Genomic DNA, 16,956 nt, shown 5'->3' on the forward strand with positions numbered 1-16,956 from the left:
AAAAGTCTGGTCTTTTTCTTTCTGATATGTTTTCCCATGCCTGTTTGGTGATGCCTCTTGTTGAAGCTGAGTTGTGACCCCACAATTCTCTCGGTGGTTCCCTTCTAAAGGCAAGAGCTGACTGGATACCTGCAATCCTGAAGACCAGCAATTGCATTTCTGTGTCATCTCTCCCAAAACTGATGTTGTGGATAGCAACTCTCTTGTGTCTGATGCAAAAAAAAAAAAAAAAAATGTTTTAGTTCCTACCTGAAATATAGAAGGGAAGGCAGGCAAGGGGGCCTCAGGTAGCCCAGGACATTTGTTCCTACATACAAACAGCCTTTCAGTCTCTTTATTTATAATGGGGCTATTTGCTTAATAATATTTCTAAGGGTTTTGTTTTATTTTCAAAATTAAAATATTATTACATCATTTCGTCTTCTCTTTCTTCCTCCCAACCTTCACCATGTACCCACTCCTTCTCTCTCTTTCAGATTCAGGGCCTTTATCTTTTTGTTCTTTCTCTCTCTGTCTCTGTCTCTTTCTCTTTCTCTTCTCTGTCACTCTCCCTCCTTCTCTCTCTCTCTCTCTTTCTCTCTCACACACACACACACAGAGTCAAGCACACATGTGTATATAATCCTTATTATATAAATGCAACCTACACAGATAACATGTTGCTTTTATATATACAATTTCAGGACTTATTACTTGATGTTGGATAATCAATTTGGGGGGTCTTCCTTGGGGAAGACTCTTTCTCTTGATCTCAGTATTACTTAGTTACATGTCTTTCTCTCATCTAGGATTGAGGCTCTAAAATATTTTGTTGTTCTTGTTTAACTCTTGTTGAGGTAGCTATGTTGGTGAGACTTCATGGGAACAACTTCTTTAATATTTCTGGGAGAGACAATCTCACAGCAAACTTCTTGTGTCTCTGGTTCTCACTTTCTCTCCTCCTCTTCTGCAATGATCCCTGAGTCTTAGGTATGGGAGTTTTATTTGTAGATGTAACAGTTGGAGCTTTGTGCCATATGTTCTCTACATTTTGATAGGTTCCAGTTTTCTGCGATGGTCCTTTTCTTTGATGAGGAGTTAAGAATTTTACTTATCTGTTGGTACAGGGATAAATAATAAGAATGTAGTTAGAGATTGTGCTGGTTTAGTCAAGTAGCAGTTTTAAGTTTACCTCCAAGATTCAAAATATCACACGCTCCTGGCCTTTCGTTATATTTCCAGTATTAGGAGTGACATGATTTCTCCCTAAGTGGATTTACCTTTACTCTTGTTTTATTCTTTTCCTTTCTTCCTCTCTCCCCCTTTTCCTGTCGTTCCTTCCTTTCCCCTTCCCTCCCTCTGTCTTTCCCTCCCTCCTACCCTCTTTCCCTCCTCTCTTCCTTCCTTTCTTCCTTCCTCCCTCCCTCTCTTCCTTATTTTGTGGAAGCTTACACACTGAGGGAAGAGTTTAAAATGGTACTTAAGATGAAAAGACTTCCTGTGCTTATAGATTGTTAGACTTAATATTGTGAAAATGGCTCTTTAACCAAATGATTCGATGTAATTTCTATCAAAACTCCAATGCAAATTTTCACAGAAATTGAGGCTATCATCTTAAACTTAAAATGAAATACAAAAGACCCTGAGTAGGCAAACAATCCCAAACAAGATGTTGAAGATATCACCATCGCAGATTCAAAGTTACTCTATAGAGCTGCAATAATGAAAGCAGCATTGTAGTGGCAAAAACCTGACACATTGATCAATGAATGAAATTAAGGACCTACATATAAACCTAGAGTCACACAACCACCTGGTTTTAAACAGTTTAACAATGAACATTGGAGAAAGGGAAGCATCTTCAAGAAATGGTACCCATCAGAAAAGATGGCAGACAGGTAGAAGAATGAAACAAGATCCTTATTCTTTACCCTCACAGACTTCAACACCATGGGGATCAATGACCTCAATATCAGAGCAGATACCCTGAATCTGACAGAGGAGAAAGTAGGAAAACTACTTTAACTCATTGGCACTTTGTACCAAAGAAAGGACCCAATAGTGTAGGCATTAAATATAACAACTGAGAAACAGGACCTACGTCAGCTGACATTCATCCTAAAGCCAAGGAAAAAGCCAGGTTCAGAACTAAGTGTTTTACTTAGGATAGACAACAGAGGTTCTGGTTACTCAAAAAAATGATGGACTGGGTAATAGGACTATCTTGTATCTCACTGATACAAATTGGCATAATTATGCTCTAATTGTATTTTGAGAGAAAAGTTTCATTTTAACAGGAAGGGTGATATGTAGGAGGAGCTAAGGTTTGAGGAGTACTGAGAGGAAGAGAAGGAGTAAGAAGAGGAGGAGAAGAAGGAGAGGTAAAACTAGGTGATGAGAGAGAGAAAGAGAGGGGAGACAGGGAGGCAGATGTTCATGTATCTCCACCAGTCAAAGATAGTTGATATATCTAGGTTGGGTAGTGGGTTACACCTCTGATTGAGCAATACCAAACTTATAAAGCCTTTGATTAACATTTGTAAAAAAAAAATGTATAAGTGCAAAAAAGAAAAGGGGGCATGGGATAGGGGTTTTCTAAGCGGGGGGAATGGGGAAAGGGGATGGCATCTGAAGTGTAAATAAAATATCCAATAAAAATGGAAAAAAAAAAAGAAAAAAAGAAAAACAGGACCTAATGAAACAAAAATGCTTTGTTCAGCAAGGAATACCATTTCTCCAGAGAAGTAGAAAGAATGGTTACCGACTATGCAACTTATAAACACTGTCTAAACTACACAAAGAACCAAAATGAATAAATATCAACAAAACAAACAACCCCATTAAAAATTGGACATGGAACTAAACTGAGAGTTCTCAAAAGATGAAAAGCAGATGGCTGAAGAATAGTTTTTTAATTGTTCTTTAGGGATTCTTGGACAGGCAGGTCCAATAAACCCTTCATATTACAGGATTTTTTTTTTTCCCCTCATCTGCTCTTGGTTCTACTCAAGAACTTGATGGTAAGACCCAATTGACAAAGACACCACACACATAAGTCACAGAATGTATACAAATCAAGCTGGTAGTGAGTGATGCTTTCAGAGCCTATCAGAAGTATAGACATGGGTTATGACAAGGATGATGGAGAAAGCCTGAGTTTAACACAGAATAGAAGTGCAAGTTAATGTGAGCACATACAGAAAAATGGATTTTAAAATGCTTCCTGGCTTTTTAAAAACATTTACTTAAAATTGAAAAGAATATTATAGAGTCAGCAGAGCTCTTCAGTAGACCAATGCAAGACTAGACCCTGCCTACTCTTGTTTAGGGTTCCTCTGAGCAGTCCAACTAAAGCATGTGAAAATATTTCATTTACCATTATACTCTGACAGAAATCAGCATGACATATAGCCTTCTGCATCTAAACTGTCTTTATGATTCACTTGGGAAGCAACAGATTGCCAGGTCGGTCTATTTATTTTTCTACCTAGACCATAAATAGTAAACTAAGTTCACTTAAATTTATATGACAGCAATTTGCATATTTGTTTTAACCTGGGTACGTTTTTTACAGGCACAAAGTCCATTGTTGTCTTGGAACACCTAGTGTTTTTTTTTGTTTTTTTTTTTTTTTTTTTTTTTGAGTCCTGAAGGTATCATCTTTGAAGTACTTTTGTAAAAACAGCTAGATGGGGCTAAAAGACATTCACAGTCTGTAAGAAATGTTATAAACTGAGGATTTTTACTTTGCAGTGAAATATTAGAACGATGCAACTATGCTTTTTATTGCATGAATTGATTTGTTGTTAAATTTAAGGACTACAGAATGCATAATGCACTTTTAGCACGTTGTGCATCATACCTTGTTGGTACTCGCAAATGTACCCATTAGACAGAAGACAAAGCCCAGAACCACAGTTTACATCACTTCAGTGACTGGCAGAGCCCATTGTGGTGAATTGTGGGTAAGGGCAGAGCTCAGAATTAGCCACGCCATATGTATTTTACATAAATAAGATGTGTTAACTAATGAGCAATAAATCATCCCTTCAGGCAGTTCGTAGACATCCCAAGTGTCAAAAACAGTTAATAGAACTGGGAAAACCCGAGAAAGCATCTCCCAGGTAAACTTGATCACACACAGCAAATTTTACTCTGTGGGTTTTATTTCAATTCCTAATTGTTAAATGGCTGTAAACTTCTAGATTGAGTTTTGCTCATCTATCATGGTGCCTAGTCCCAAACACATGGTATCCACTCCATGAATTCTGAATAAATTGGACAACTAGTTAAAATAGCTAAAACAAAACACTTTGACTAGATAGATGAAACTTAAATTCAATACACTCAGTGAAGAATTTGTCTTCAAGATGCTTATCCCTCCAAGGATCCAGAACCGGATGGGATTGGATTGATGTGATTTACCATAGTTCCCCACAACAGTACACTGGGGTACAATCAGCACCGAATCTTCCTCTACCATTCATTACTCCTTGCTCTTGTCCTTTTCTAATTCCGTGAGAAAACTTGCAGGTAACACCCACATCCAAGGGAGCAAAGTTCAGAGAAGCCTGTTTACCCACAACCAGGGACAGCTGCGGATTCCTTTGGAAAATAGGAGGGTTAGGAGGGTTGCACTGGAACACACACACACACACACACACACACACACACACACACACACACGCAGCACCACTGTTGGTCACCCCTATGCCCCGCGGGCAGTCCCGGGAGTCTCAGACGCGAGAATTTGGAAATTTGTCCACCTTTCCCAGGTTTAGATGGATCTACTGAGGTTGGCGAGTGGGGAGCTCCGAAGGCGGCACGTTCCCAAGTGTGTCCCTGCACAGTCGGGCGCTTCTCAGTGGTAGCAGGCAGAGTGAGAATCTAGGCGGCTGGAGTCGGCCTGAGTCTGAACAAAGAGATCCAGCGGCCCAGAGGATGCTGCGCTCCTCATGCTCCACCCAGCTGCCTGGCGCGCAGGTAGCCCGGCTTTTGCTCTGCAGAGGGCTGTGCGTTCGAGGCCAGCACACAAAGACTCACTTCCTCCGGGCCAGCTTCCTAGACTGCTTTGCCCATCACTGGAGGCCGGTGGCATTCCAGAGGCCACCACCAGACCATCGAGTGCCCGGGTGCCAGGTACTTGGGAGCAGAGGCCGTTCTGGGAGTCCTTGGAGCGGCTCAGCTGGTGAAGACTGAAGCCAGGATTAGCACGCCTTTTTAGGCAGCCGCGCCGCCCCGCGGAGCGGAGTCTGCAATCGCTGTGAGAGAAGCAAGCTCTGCGTCTCCAGAGCGTCCCCTCCTGCGCTGGCCGCGGGGCAAGCTGCGGGCCGGGGCGCGCACGGGAGGCCGATCAACTCCCCAGTGCCTAGCCGGCAGGTAAGCTCGGGCAGATGATCGGAAGAGGGAAGGCGGGGGGGAGGGAGATGCAGGGCTCCCGGCCGGCAGCCTCTGATCGCGTGTCTTAGGGGCCATCGGCAGTGGTGCCACTGCCACGCGGATTGGAACAATGAGGCGCGCGGCGCGGAGCTGAGCGCAGTCACGCACTGCTGAGAGGCCAAGCTGCAGCCGGCGGCGACGCAGTCTTGCCTTGTCGGAAAGAAGAGCAAGCCACTACCGGGTCGCCTGAGTCCCTTGCAAGGCCGAGCTTCCCAGGGCATCCTAGTGAGAGTAGGAGCTCGAGGTGTGCGCTTTCTCACTCCCGCCCGCCCGCCCGCCCTCCCGCCCGCTTGGTTGCCTGGGGAATAAAATGTGACCCTCATGAATCCGACTTGGGCGCCGAGCACAGGCGTAGGAGCACAGGTGTAGGGACAAGCTGAGTGAGTATTAGCACGCGGGTCCGTGAGGTCTGCGACCCCCGATATCCTGCTAGAATCTGCTTGGCCACTTGCGTTGAGCTACAGAGTTAGATGAGCTCTGCTAAGAGAAGCCAGCCCTGTGTGGGGAGAAACAAGAGGGTGAGCGAAAGGAGGGTTTGCACTTGGACAGGTGGACGTAGTTAACTCTGGTGATGAGAGACTGTGCATTGGTTTAATTTGATGTGATCTGCTTGTGAACAGAAGTGGAGATTTTTTTTTTTTTTTAAATCAAATTCACAGACCCATCTTCATGCAAATTAGGGTGCTTACAGCTTAGAGAACATCTTTCTGATTTTCTTCTTCTTCTTCTTCTTCTTCTTCTTCTTCTTCTTCTTCTTCTTCTTCTTCTTCTTCTTCTTCTTCTTCTTCTTCTTCTTCTTCTTTGTGTGTGTGTGTGTGTGTGTGTGTGTGTGTGTGTGTGTGTGTCTATAATGTTCAGGTGCAGAGGGACTTTTCGGGAGCCTCCTAAAATCAGTGTTAATTCTTATGCACTTGGATAGTGAAAACTCTGCCTTTGGGTTGTTTTACTTCCCACCGTTTAGAGTGGCTATGTGATGAATTCTTTTTAATTTGGAATATGGCATCTATCTCCTTTGGACTTGATAGTACTGGTGCTGTGGGACCAGTGGAGTTAAACTCATGGTACGATGCAAATTAGGCCTTCCAAAGAGAGATAAATAGTGTGTTTGGAGAAGCTGGGCTTTCCAGGAATTTAAATGAGACTTTTGTGATTGCATTCCAGCTTCTCCTTATGTGTTTTCTGGGGTGTAATTTGTTGAGTTGGATTCCAAAAGCTTTGTGGGATGGGGATCTATGTGTACCTGGATTTTGGTAAACTTTGGAGGACAGTGGGAGTTCCTGCTGAAAATTTGGAGAGAAATAGGTCATATTTGGTGGAAATCATTGTCTCTTGGACTAGTGAGCAGTCTGGTATGAAGGAGGGTACTGTAGTCCTCCTGTGGACTGCCTTTCTGGGTCAGAAGACTCCTTGGCTGATTTAAACACTGCACTTTCTGCATATTAAAACAAAACAAGACCTAACAAGAATGACCTTTTCAATCTTTATTTTTCATAAGTGCTTGGGTGACAAATTTGGGGTAACTTCTTTTCAAAGGAATAGCAACGTGTGGCCCCTTAGTTTCTTTTTCCATCACTATTATTTTTTCTGAAACTGACAACTATTTTTCCCATTTTGTTCTAATGTGTTAAAATGACTGTCAGCAATGATGGTTGAGTATGGTAACCGAAGTAAAGGCAACATTAATAGACGAATAGATTCTTAATTTTACAAGACAGGAGGATGCTCAGACATGCAAAGAAAGGTTCTCACTCATGACTGGTAGAAATTGGAGCTTGCTCTATCCCTTTTTGCTTGGTGAAGATGGTGCTTCCTGAGATGTGAGCTGAATCCTATGGGGGAGTTTGATGTAAGTCTCCTCTCCTGATAGAGCTATGATCTTCACACTTTACAGTGCTGGTGGTATGGACAATTTAGAAAGTAAAGGTAAGGATGACAACACACATCTGGAAGAGTCAGGCTGAGCTATGTATGTTAATATCTGGAAAGGTGTGAATGAAGTAGTATGAGGTAGGGACAGTCATTTGTGCTTAGTCCTGACAATGAAAACCAAAAAGGAACAGATTTGAGTTTCTGAGTGCAGCCAAGCCCGATCTGATGAAGACATGTTGAGTGTTGGTTGCAGAGAAATCTTGTTCATATGCCCTGTTTCTTAGTCCTTTCATTTTTCTTCATCTTCTTCTGAGTTTTGTTTTTGTTATGAGCAGATTACTTGCTAATATTCTAACTGAACTCTTCTAGTGTAGAATGTATCCAATCATTTTTTCTTAAGTGTTAGTATATTTATTCTTGGGCTGGTATAGCTCCTGCTTAGATAAATAAATCTCGGAGAATCTTGAAGACATGTATCCCATGGGAAAATTTTAATTTATCTGTGGGTCTGTTGCCTCATTTCTGAAAATCTGAATAAAAATATCTCATGCATGATAATAGGACATAGATTTTTCTTAGAATATACTGTATTCTGTTATTCCTTCTTTGGAATATTCTGGAGTCTGACCTTAAAATTTAATTGCTTAATGTTTAATTCAACTTGCTCTAATATCTAAGCAAAACAAGAGTTTTGGTCACTACATGTTGGGATTTAAAACTTTTTAAGCCTTAAAACTCAAAGCTCATTTTTCCCCAAATATATAACTATAAAAGAAACAATTTCATGTGGTCAGACACTAATGTTGGAATCCGACGAGAACAAGTACACATTAACACAAATTTTCAGTGTTTTTAGCAATTATTGATGACCATGGCAAAGTACTATATGGGTTATAGATAATGAAAAGCTACTATTATTAGATTAACATGCCTTCAGTTTAATAAAGCACCCCACTCTTGAAAACCCTCCACTGTACCACTTTTGAGAAATGTGTTTTTTAAAGGTTAGCATACCTCCAGCACAAAGACTACAACACTAGGGAGAGATAGATTTATTGGGTCTCTTATCAAATCTGAAGTATATTATGATTCAAAATTCTCAGCAACTGTTTTAATGGATAGTGAGCAGCTGTAGTGTAAAATACATACACAGTCTGCATGTGGAATACATTAAAATAGGGACTAGGCCTTCTTCAGGCTTTGCAGGGGCTGGTGATCTGATCCAGCAATGCTGTTCATTTTAACCTGGCCATGTGATAAAAGCTAGGTCTCAGCAATGTCAGTCACCCAGGCATCCTGATAAGAGTACAGTGGGAAAGAATGAGTCTGTGATAGGAAATGACACCTGGAGGCTTGTTTTCACCCTCAAGCATGTTGTCTCTGCACAACTTCTGTAAGCCTGTTCTGCCTCCTGCTGCTATACACAGTGCAGCTTGTGCTCCTCTTGAGTAAAGAATTCCAAATTCAAGGTCCAATTTGGGCCTAGAGAGATGGAATCATGTGATGATTGAGTTTACAATTTTGCAGTGATCTTTCTTGAAGAACAAAGTGATCAAGAAAGCTGACAGCCAGTGGCCTTGCAGTGACTTATCCTGGAGGAAGTCTCCCTGTACCAGGAGTTCAGTTAGTTCCCAGAGCTGTAGAGGGAAAAACAACAGAGACCAAATCTACTCCAAATTGACTTCTGGTGCTGGATTCTTACGATCAATAATTTAATGTTCTGGTGTACTTAAAATCGATTTTCTTTTCTGGCAGCCCCAGGAGAAGATAGCAATCCAAAGAATAATAATAGCAACTGATTTTTCAGGTACTATGTACCACACCCTGCCATTTGCTTTGCATAGAATGAGCATACTTTAGCCACAAGCTAAGGAAGTATCATTTACCCTATTTTAACAGTAAGAAGACTGGGCCTCAGAAAAATGAAATGTCTTGACAGAGCTGGCAGATTTGCCCAAAGCTTATGCTCCTAGGCTGAGATCCACTCTACAGAAGAACACGAATGACCATTGTCAAAATTGGGTTCAGCTAGAGATTGCTGCAACTGTGAAATATCACCTCCTCCATCAGGCTTGAGCTGCTGGGTGAAGCAGGTGAGTGGGGTGAAGAAGAAAGTAGGAGCCCTCAGAGACCCAGCAAGCAGAAAGAAATTTTTGAGCTAAAACTATAAATGGGTTATGGCATCTTGAGAATTCAGACTAGTAGTATTAGAATGAAACTCTACCTGATATTAAGGAAAGCATACTGAGTGAAATTCCGAGGCAGAGATTGTGTTGAAATTTGAGAAATTTATGCATTTGCTTTGTGTTATCAGGTAGTGAAGAGAGGGTGTTCAGAGACTAGTCTTTTGGAACATTTAGAAGTATTTAGGCTAAAGCATCAGCGAATTGTTTGTGGTAGAGCCTGCAATGTTGATTATCAGACTGTTTTCATAACTTTATACTTCACACATTGAGTTCTGCTCAGTGCTGCTTCTAGTTTGAGCCCGAGAGGAGAATGCTTTATTAAATTTCAAACAATTGGGTTTGCCTGTTTGAATTATACAGATTTTTCAGGTAGAGGTGCTTGTTGTTTCTAAAATGACTTGGCTTTAAATTAAATTCTGGTAAAGTAAACCTCTTATATAATCCAATTAGTTTATTATTCAGAAATAAATCTGAAAAGTAGCTTCCTGGAAGGCATAAGATTTTTATAAATCATTGTATATGACTGTGGAAGAAAACTTAGATAACATGGGATTTGTTCAGGGTCACTCACTCAAATGTAAGATGCATCTATACTGTATGATTAAATAAATGAACTCACTTTTGCTATTGAGGAGAAAGCTAACTAAGTAAACTATGTTTTAAATTTTCAAAAAAAATTTTATTAATATCACCATGTGAAGCTGGTCATGGTGGCAAATACTTGAAATCCCAAGCAAACTGAGCTAAGTAACAAAAATCAGTATTTAAATTTGTCCCTTTTTACTGAGAGAACATTCCTTTTCTTTCTTTCGTTTTTTAAATTTTTAAAGATTTCATTTTATTATTTATATGAGTACAGTGTCTGTTGCTATCTTCATGTACACCAGAAGAGGACATCAAATCTCAATACAGATGGTTGTGAGCCACCATGTGTTTGCTGGGAATTGAACTCAGGACCTCTGGAAGAGCACTCAGTGCTCTTAACCACTGAGCCATCTCTCCAGCCCGAACATTCCTTTTCTTATATGAATTATTCCTGACAGAATGATATGCACCAAATTATCTGGTGTTCTAATTATTCTGGTGTTCAAAAAGTTACCCAAATGGGTAGGGTTTAGAGAACATTTAGTTTCTTACCAGTAGGACATATGTGGAAATGTATGTGTTAATTTATGTGTGTGTATATTTATGGGGTGCATGTCTGTGAGTATTCTTAATAGCAAGCTGTATCTTCACTCTGCCTTTGGTCATTTGCATACAGTTTTTTGAGTGAGGAGACTGATTCTAGAGAGGCTCTGAGCAGGGCATCCAGTGGAGTAACCTGATATATTGATGACTTGACCACTGTATCATATAAGCTATTTTTTCCAGGTTACAGGCTGAGCTACTTATTTCAGATCAGTATGCACTTGGTCAAATAATGTAGGTGATTCAGCCTCTCTCCCAGGAACAAAACATTGCCTGAAGTTGTCCTGAATCACAGTGTCTTCTAGCTCACTGTAGATAGTAGCAGATTAAAGAATTTAAACAATAACCCTAAGACTTTTCTTATTTCAATACTACATTTCTTAATTCTCCATAGAATTCTTTGAGTATACAATATATGAGTAAATGAAAGTGGTTACATGTAAAAGTTTTTTTAACTGACTATGATATATATATATATATATATATATATATATATATATGAGATTATATATAATTTCTATTTTTGAAAGAACCTCCAACTTGATTCACAGTATAATTAAGAGCTATTCTGTTATGCATGTAGAATATTAGTAGAGAAAAGACTTTAATTTGCCCAGTTTAATAAGGTTGGCCCTCTGCATCGGTGAATCTTACACAAACAATTTGAGCAACAACAGTCTGTTTGGAAATAATTTCACAAAATTGTGTTTATTCTGAACATATGTGGACTTTTTCTTGGCACCATTCATAAACAACTCAGCATAACACAAGTATAATCTAGAGGAGACTGAAATGAGAGGGAGTATGAATTGTTTGTGAATGTGCTATCATTTGACATGAAGGACTCGAGTAGCCAGGTGGTCTAGGATCAGTGGTTCTCAACCTTCCCAATGCTGTGACACTTTAATACAGTTCCCATGTTCAGTTACCCCAAACAAAAAATAAATAAAGTTATTTTGTTTCTTCTTTATAACTGTGTTTCTTGATAGTTATGGATTGTAATATAAGTATCTGTGTTTCTGAAGAGTCTAAGGCAACCTCTGTGAAAGCATCATTTGACTCCAAAGGGATTATGACCCATAAGCTAGAAAAGACTGTCTTAGAGCAAATTCTGTAGATCATACATCATAATAACAATTTGAATGCCACTAAGTAAAGTATTTTATTAATCATTTGAGGTGAGGGAGTTTCAAAAACTGACATAACCATGTAGAAAATAAATATCTGAATTTATCTCATATGAATTGTAAATACGAGATAATTTAATGTTGGCAAATGGACATTAATACACAAATAGCTGCAGGAGGGATTTTGCACAGTCTAGTTAGAGTCTCCTAAGAGATATGATAGAGAAGGTAGTGAAGGTATCATGGTGTGGAGGAGTCAAATCAGACTGATTCTCTTATATTGTTGAAATTAGTGGAGTTTCTAAAAACCTAATTCAGACTGTTTCATGACATTAACTTACTAGCTTGTGCTAGAGTGTGAGGAACAACTTTGAGAGATCTGTCTCCTTTACTGAAAGTGAAAGTGCAAAGGCGTTTTTCCCCAAAGGAAGAAAGATGTTTTAAAAATTAATAGAGATGGAGAAAGCAAGAAAAGGACTGTAGAGCTGGAGAGATCACTCAGTAGTTAAGTGTTCTTGCTGGTCACCCGAGTTTGGTTAGGAGCACCCACATTGTATGGTTCCAAACTACCTGTAATTCCAGACCCAGAGGATCTTATGAAGTCTTCTGGCCCTCTTAGCACTTGCACACATGTAGTGAACATGTATACAATTGGGCACACACCCACACACGAACACAGAAAAATTAAAAATCATGAAAAAATAAAAAGGAAATGTAATTCAGGTAATAAGGATAATGGGTGGATTGCTTAATGAAGGTTAACTGTAGTCAGATTATGTTGTATGAATTTGGGATTTCCCTAAAATGCAAGGTGGCTTACATTCCATGCTAGCTGCAGATGTCCTTGTAGAGCTGCATTGGAGGCAGAAAAGCCTACATGCAGGAAGGTTTTATGGCTGCCTCCTGAAGAGGAAGCTGTGTCTACTGCTATCTGCTCTCAGCTAAGCTAGCTGCTTCACAATATGCCCTGGGGCAAGAGCTATTTAAGGGTTTGGAAACACATCATGCCCCCTGTGCTTGTCAATCCCCTTTCTCTTCTATGTGACATTTATGGTTTCTGCAGGGATACTGTTTCTTGGACTTCAGTTTCAGGTTCTCATATTCTTTAAGAAAAATAGCATGGAGAAATGGCTCCTTGTTTACAAAGGATGAATCTATGTGGTCTCTCTCCAATCTTTTAAGAATTTTTGCCTATTTTTATTTCTGCATGCTAATGGGGCACAGTGGGGAATGCTGATACATGTAGACATTTAAACATTTGCCTCTTTTGTTTGTTTTGTATTCTTTCTGCTTCCCTTTTACATCTATCTGTAGTCTGTTTGGCAGAGTCCTCTTATTATGTCCTCCTTAGGGATGCCCCAGTCATTTTCTGTAGCATATGAGGCTAAGCCTCTAATCTAGAGCATCAGTGGGATGTGTTTCAGGTCATGTTTTCCACTTTTTTGCTATTCTAGCCTATTCTGCTTTCAGGTTATTTTTTTCTCCTTTGTAATTCCGAATCACTCTGGTCATTTCATGCTTCCTCTCCCTAACACCAACCACTAATTCTTGTTAATTTTTCAACAGATATTAATTTACACACACACACACAGAGAGAGAGAGAGAGAGAGAGAGAGAGAGAGAGAGAGAGACAGACAGACAGACAGACAGACAGAGACAGAGAGATAGAGAAATTGAAAGACAGAGACAGAGAGGTAAAGAAAGAGAGACATGGGGGTGGAGTTAGCTAATGGTCTTTCTGTTGATACATTAACAGCTATCTTCTTTCAAGGACTTTTACCCATCTCTCCCTGTCTTGGCTACATAGCTCATGGTGTGCATGCTACTCAAGTCAGTAGGTGCTTCATGAATGTTTGTTAAGCATTTTAGCATCCTGAAATGAGGGCTGTCCATTCCTTAAATGTGTGTTTCAAAAGTGGAAGGGAATGGGCAAGATATACCCCCTTTATTTCAAGTCAGATCTCCATGGAGACAGCTCCCCCAGAGAAAAGACAATGGGCCTAAGGCAAGGTAGATCCTTTTGAATGCATGTTAACTTGTGCTTGAGAGTTTCTATTAGTCATTTTGAAGAAACACCTTTATTAGCAGTGTTGTGAAATCAGCATTAAACCACTTAACCTTAAAATTTTTGAGACAATGTGAACCTCAAAGAGGAACCTGAAATGCACATTTATTTCTATAATTGTTACAAATAAGATTGAATGACTTTGTTTCTTTCTTCAGCAACCCATTCAGAATTGAAGAACTTGAGAAACTGGTAAATAATTAGATCATAAATAGGGTAGGTTCTGTCCATGAGGATTTATAAGGGCACATCATCTCGGATTCATAAATACTGTATTAAAGCCTAACAATTAGGACTGCACACAGTATCAGCACCTGACAAAGATAATAAGGCAGCATTAGTGTAAATGAGCTCAGCAATGCTTTGTTATTAGATTGCATATTTAATTTTCCCTGCCCAAGTAGCAATTAGAATATGTGAAAATTACCTTAAAGCCCCTGAAGAATTCTATATATGTAGGGACTTGACTCTCAGTTCACTCTAAACCCAACTGTAGGTCAGGAATATAAGACACCTTTAGTCTTCAGCCTAAGGATATGTAGTGATATTCCCTGCTCCACATCCCCTGCACACTGTGTTAGATGCACAGCTTGCACCTTATTCTGCCAGTGCATCCCACAGGAGCCAGATACATTGATGAGGGACTGAGTCAAGGATCAGTGTGCATTAGCATGAGTCAGTGTACATCACCATGGCTTGTCAGAGTTTGTCAGTAGCTCTCTGACCAAGTATCCTCCTGGATTCCTACATCTCCAAGTCCTAAGCATCCTACATTTCCCTCCTAAGTATCTGTGTACTTTTATTTTGGCTTTTGAAATTTTGCTGTCTCTCAAAAGGTCGAGTTGCAACTGAGAGACTGCCTGAGATGTGTGAGTTCTTTAAAAGGGCAATGTCAGTCACTCTCAGTCTACAGCAGATGTTACTAGTACTGGAAGTTGGTGAAACTCAATGACCATGAATGGAAAATTATGCATTTACTAAATTGCACAGGTAGGATATGAAACAAAGAAATGTGTATAGAGCCTTTCTATGAACACTTTCACTATCTATTTATGATGGACTAGATAGGCTCGCTAGTAGTGAAAAGGAGAACTAAGGTGGACTCATCACACTGTGGAAATCATTTTACTGGCATTCATAATCACATGAAGTGCTAATAGCTTTGTGTTGGTTAGCTATTAACTGTTATCCTGTAGGATGTCACAGTCTGGCAGTGCTGTTGTCTGATGGCCCTACCAGCACCTGACCTGTGCCTTATCTTCACAGCATAAAACAGTCTCAACTGGCCTTGAATTGAAACAGAAAAAAAAAAAATGACGCTTTTAAGTTGAGAAAAACAGTTCTACTATGAGGAGCTTGAGCAGGTCCCAGAGCATCTCTGTGTTGCTGTTATTCGCAATAATGTGCAGAACAAGAAAATCTGAAAAAATTATTTCATGTTTTGTAATAATCTTAGATCTCTGTCTATCCCAGGCCCTTTTCATTTTCCTTCTGAGTCATGCTATGCCAGCTTAATAGAGTTTGCATGGCCAGCTGGTTTCTGTGTACTTTTAATTATGTTGTTGTCATTAACAAGGATTTGATGAGAGGATGTGGTTTTAAAAAGTCTTAAACTTTTGTTCTGGAATATTGGTGCCAGCTAAGAAAGTTTCATCCTACACTAAAGCCAACTTATCAACCAGAGAACAATGTAGGAAAGCAATGAATGTAGACACTGACAGAGTCTTCAAAATGGTGCCCAGCATGGGGGAAGAGAATGACTTGCCTTGACATCTCCTGACTGACAGGTTGGTGGGTGCTTTGCCCATCTATTTTGGATTGTTGGGTTTTCTTTTCTTTTCTTTTTAAAACTGATTTACCATCCTGGGACAGTGAAAATGAATTTAATGTGGGGGTTTCCTAGAGAATTGTCAAACTAAGTTGATTAATGAGATGTCTTGCCATTGTTTATACTCATGATCATCAGTGCTAATTGGAAATTACAGCATTTTGGTCTCCTTTAGTAAATTTACCATGAACCATTAATTTCATATACTACAATAGTGACCATTGTTTGGGGGAAATAAAAGCCTTTTCTTTGAAAGCTTAGGATGATGTGAATTGTGGGGGTTAGGGTCTGTCTGTGTCTCTCTCTCTCTCTCTCTCTCTCTCTGTGTGTGTGTGTGTGTGTGGTGTGGTGTGTGTGTGTGTGTCTGTGTGTGTGTCTGTGTGTGTGTGTGTGTGATCTTCCTGCCATCTCCTCCCACTTTTACCCAGAGAAATGTCTATGTAAAAGAGTCCTGGTCAAAGTGCAGGGACTCCTCAGTGACAGCTGTGTAGAGGTGGCCTGATACCTCTTGCCACTATTCCAGAGAGGGATTCCTAAAAGCCACAACAGTTAGTTGTGTCCTTTAGTCACCTCAGAAGTAGTACAAAGATGCTTCTATTGAGGTTTGCCTCCTAACATTCTTCACAAATAGAGGCTTGCCTGTGTCAGCTCTGAGGTTAGAAACCTCTTGGTCCAGGTGTTCTGTTCCATGCTTTTTCCAACCTGTGATGGAGGGCATCATAAGCCCCATATCTGCTGACGGATTAAACCTTAGTTGGGACCTGCTGGGTCAGTTACAGAACTTAGCTGTGAAGTTAATGAGAAGGCTATAAAAAGCAAGCAAATGCTCTGTCTTCTCCAGCCTCTTTGATGTTCAGGAAAAACTTAACTGGTAGTTTTGAGGACCTCCCTTACTGCCCAGAGGTTAGATAATGGGAAGGGGGTTAGAAACTTTTTAACTCATCAGTGGGACTTTCTCTTAGTATCAGAAGAATAAACAGGAAATCATGGAGCACCTTTTCTCCCACCCCAGTTTGGAAGCTTTCTAGGGCAGTAAGCTTAAGCACTATCTAAGGAGAGCTTGACTGCTTGAGAGCTCCGGGGAGAAAAATGGTGAGACAAGGTCTAATTTCTGCCTAGTAAAAAAGTTATCACATTGGCATCAAGTTGCTTTTCTCAAGTACCTCAGTGATGTGCCCTGCACATAAAAGCTGGCTGGTCCAGTGCCTCCCTTCCTGGTAGGTCACAGATTCAAAAAATACATTTCCCTTTCACATGGGGAATTCTAGGGATCTT

At 40.2% G+C, this 16,956-nt stretch overlaps 1 protein-coding gene across 2 annotated transcripts in view; it reads left to right on the top strand.

Moving 5' to 3' along the window:
- Positions 1-4,675: 4,675 nt before the first annotated feature.
- Positions 4,676-16,956, top strand: part of St6gal2 (ST6 beta-galactoside alpha-2,6-sialyltransferase 2) — a 70,215-nt gene continuing 57,934 nt past the window's right edge. Inside the window, exons 1-2 of one of the 2 annotated variants that reach the window (XM_076915408.1) lie at positions 4,676-5,358; positions 9,187-9,380. The gene's annotated coding sequence lies outside the window, so the exon portion shown is untranslated. The remainder of the gene's footprint in view (positions 5,359-9,186; positions 9,381-16,956) is intronic. The other variant, XM_034521762.2, reaches the window with a different exon arrangement.

This window comes from Arvicanthis niloticus, chromosome 17 (genome assembly GCF_011762505.2).
Source record: "Arvicanthis niloticus isolate mArvNil1 chromosome 17, mArvNil1.pat.X, whole genome shotgun sequence".
Classification (NCBI taxonomy): Eukaryota; Metazoa; Chordata; class Mammalia; order Rodentia; family Muridae; genus Arvicanthis; species Arvicanthis niloticus.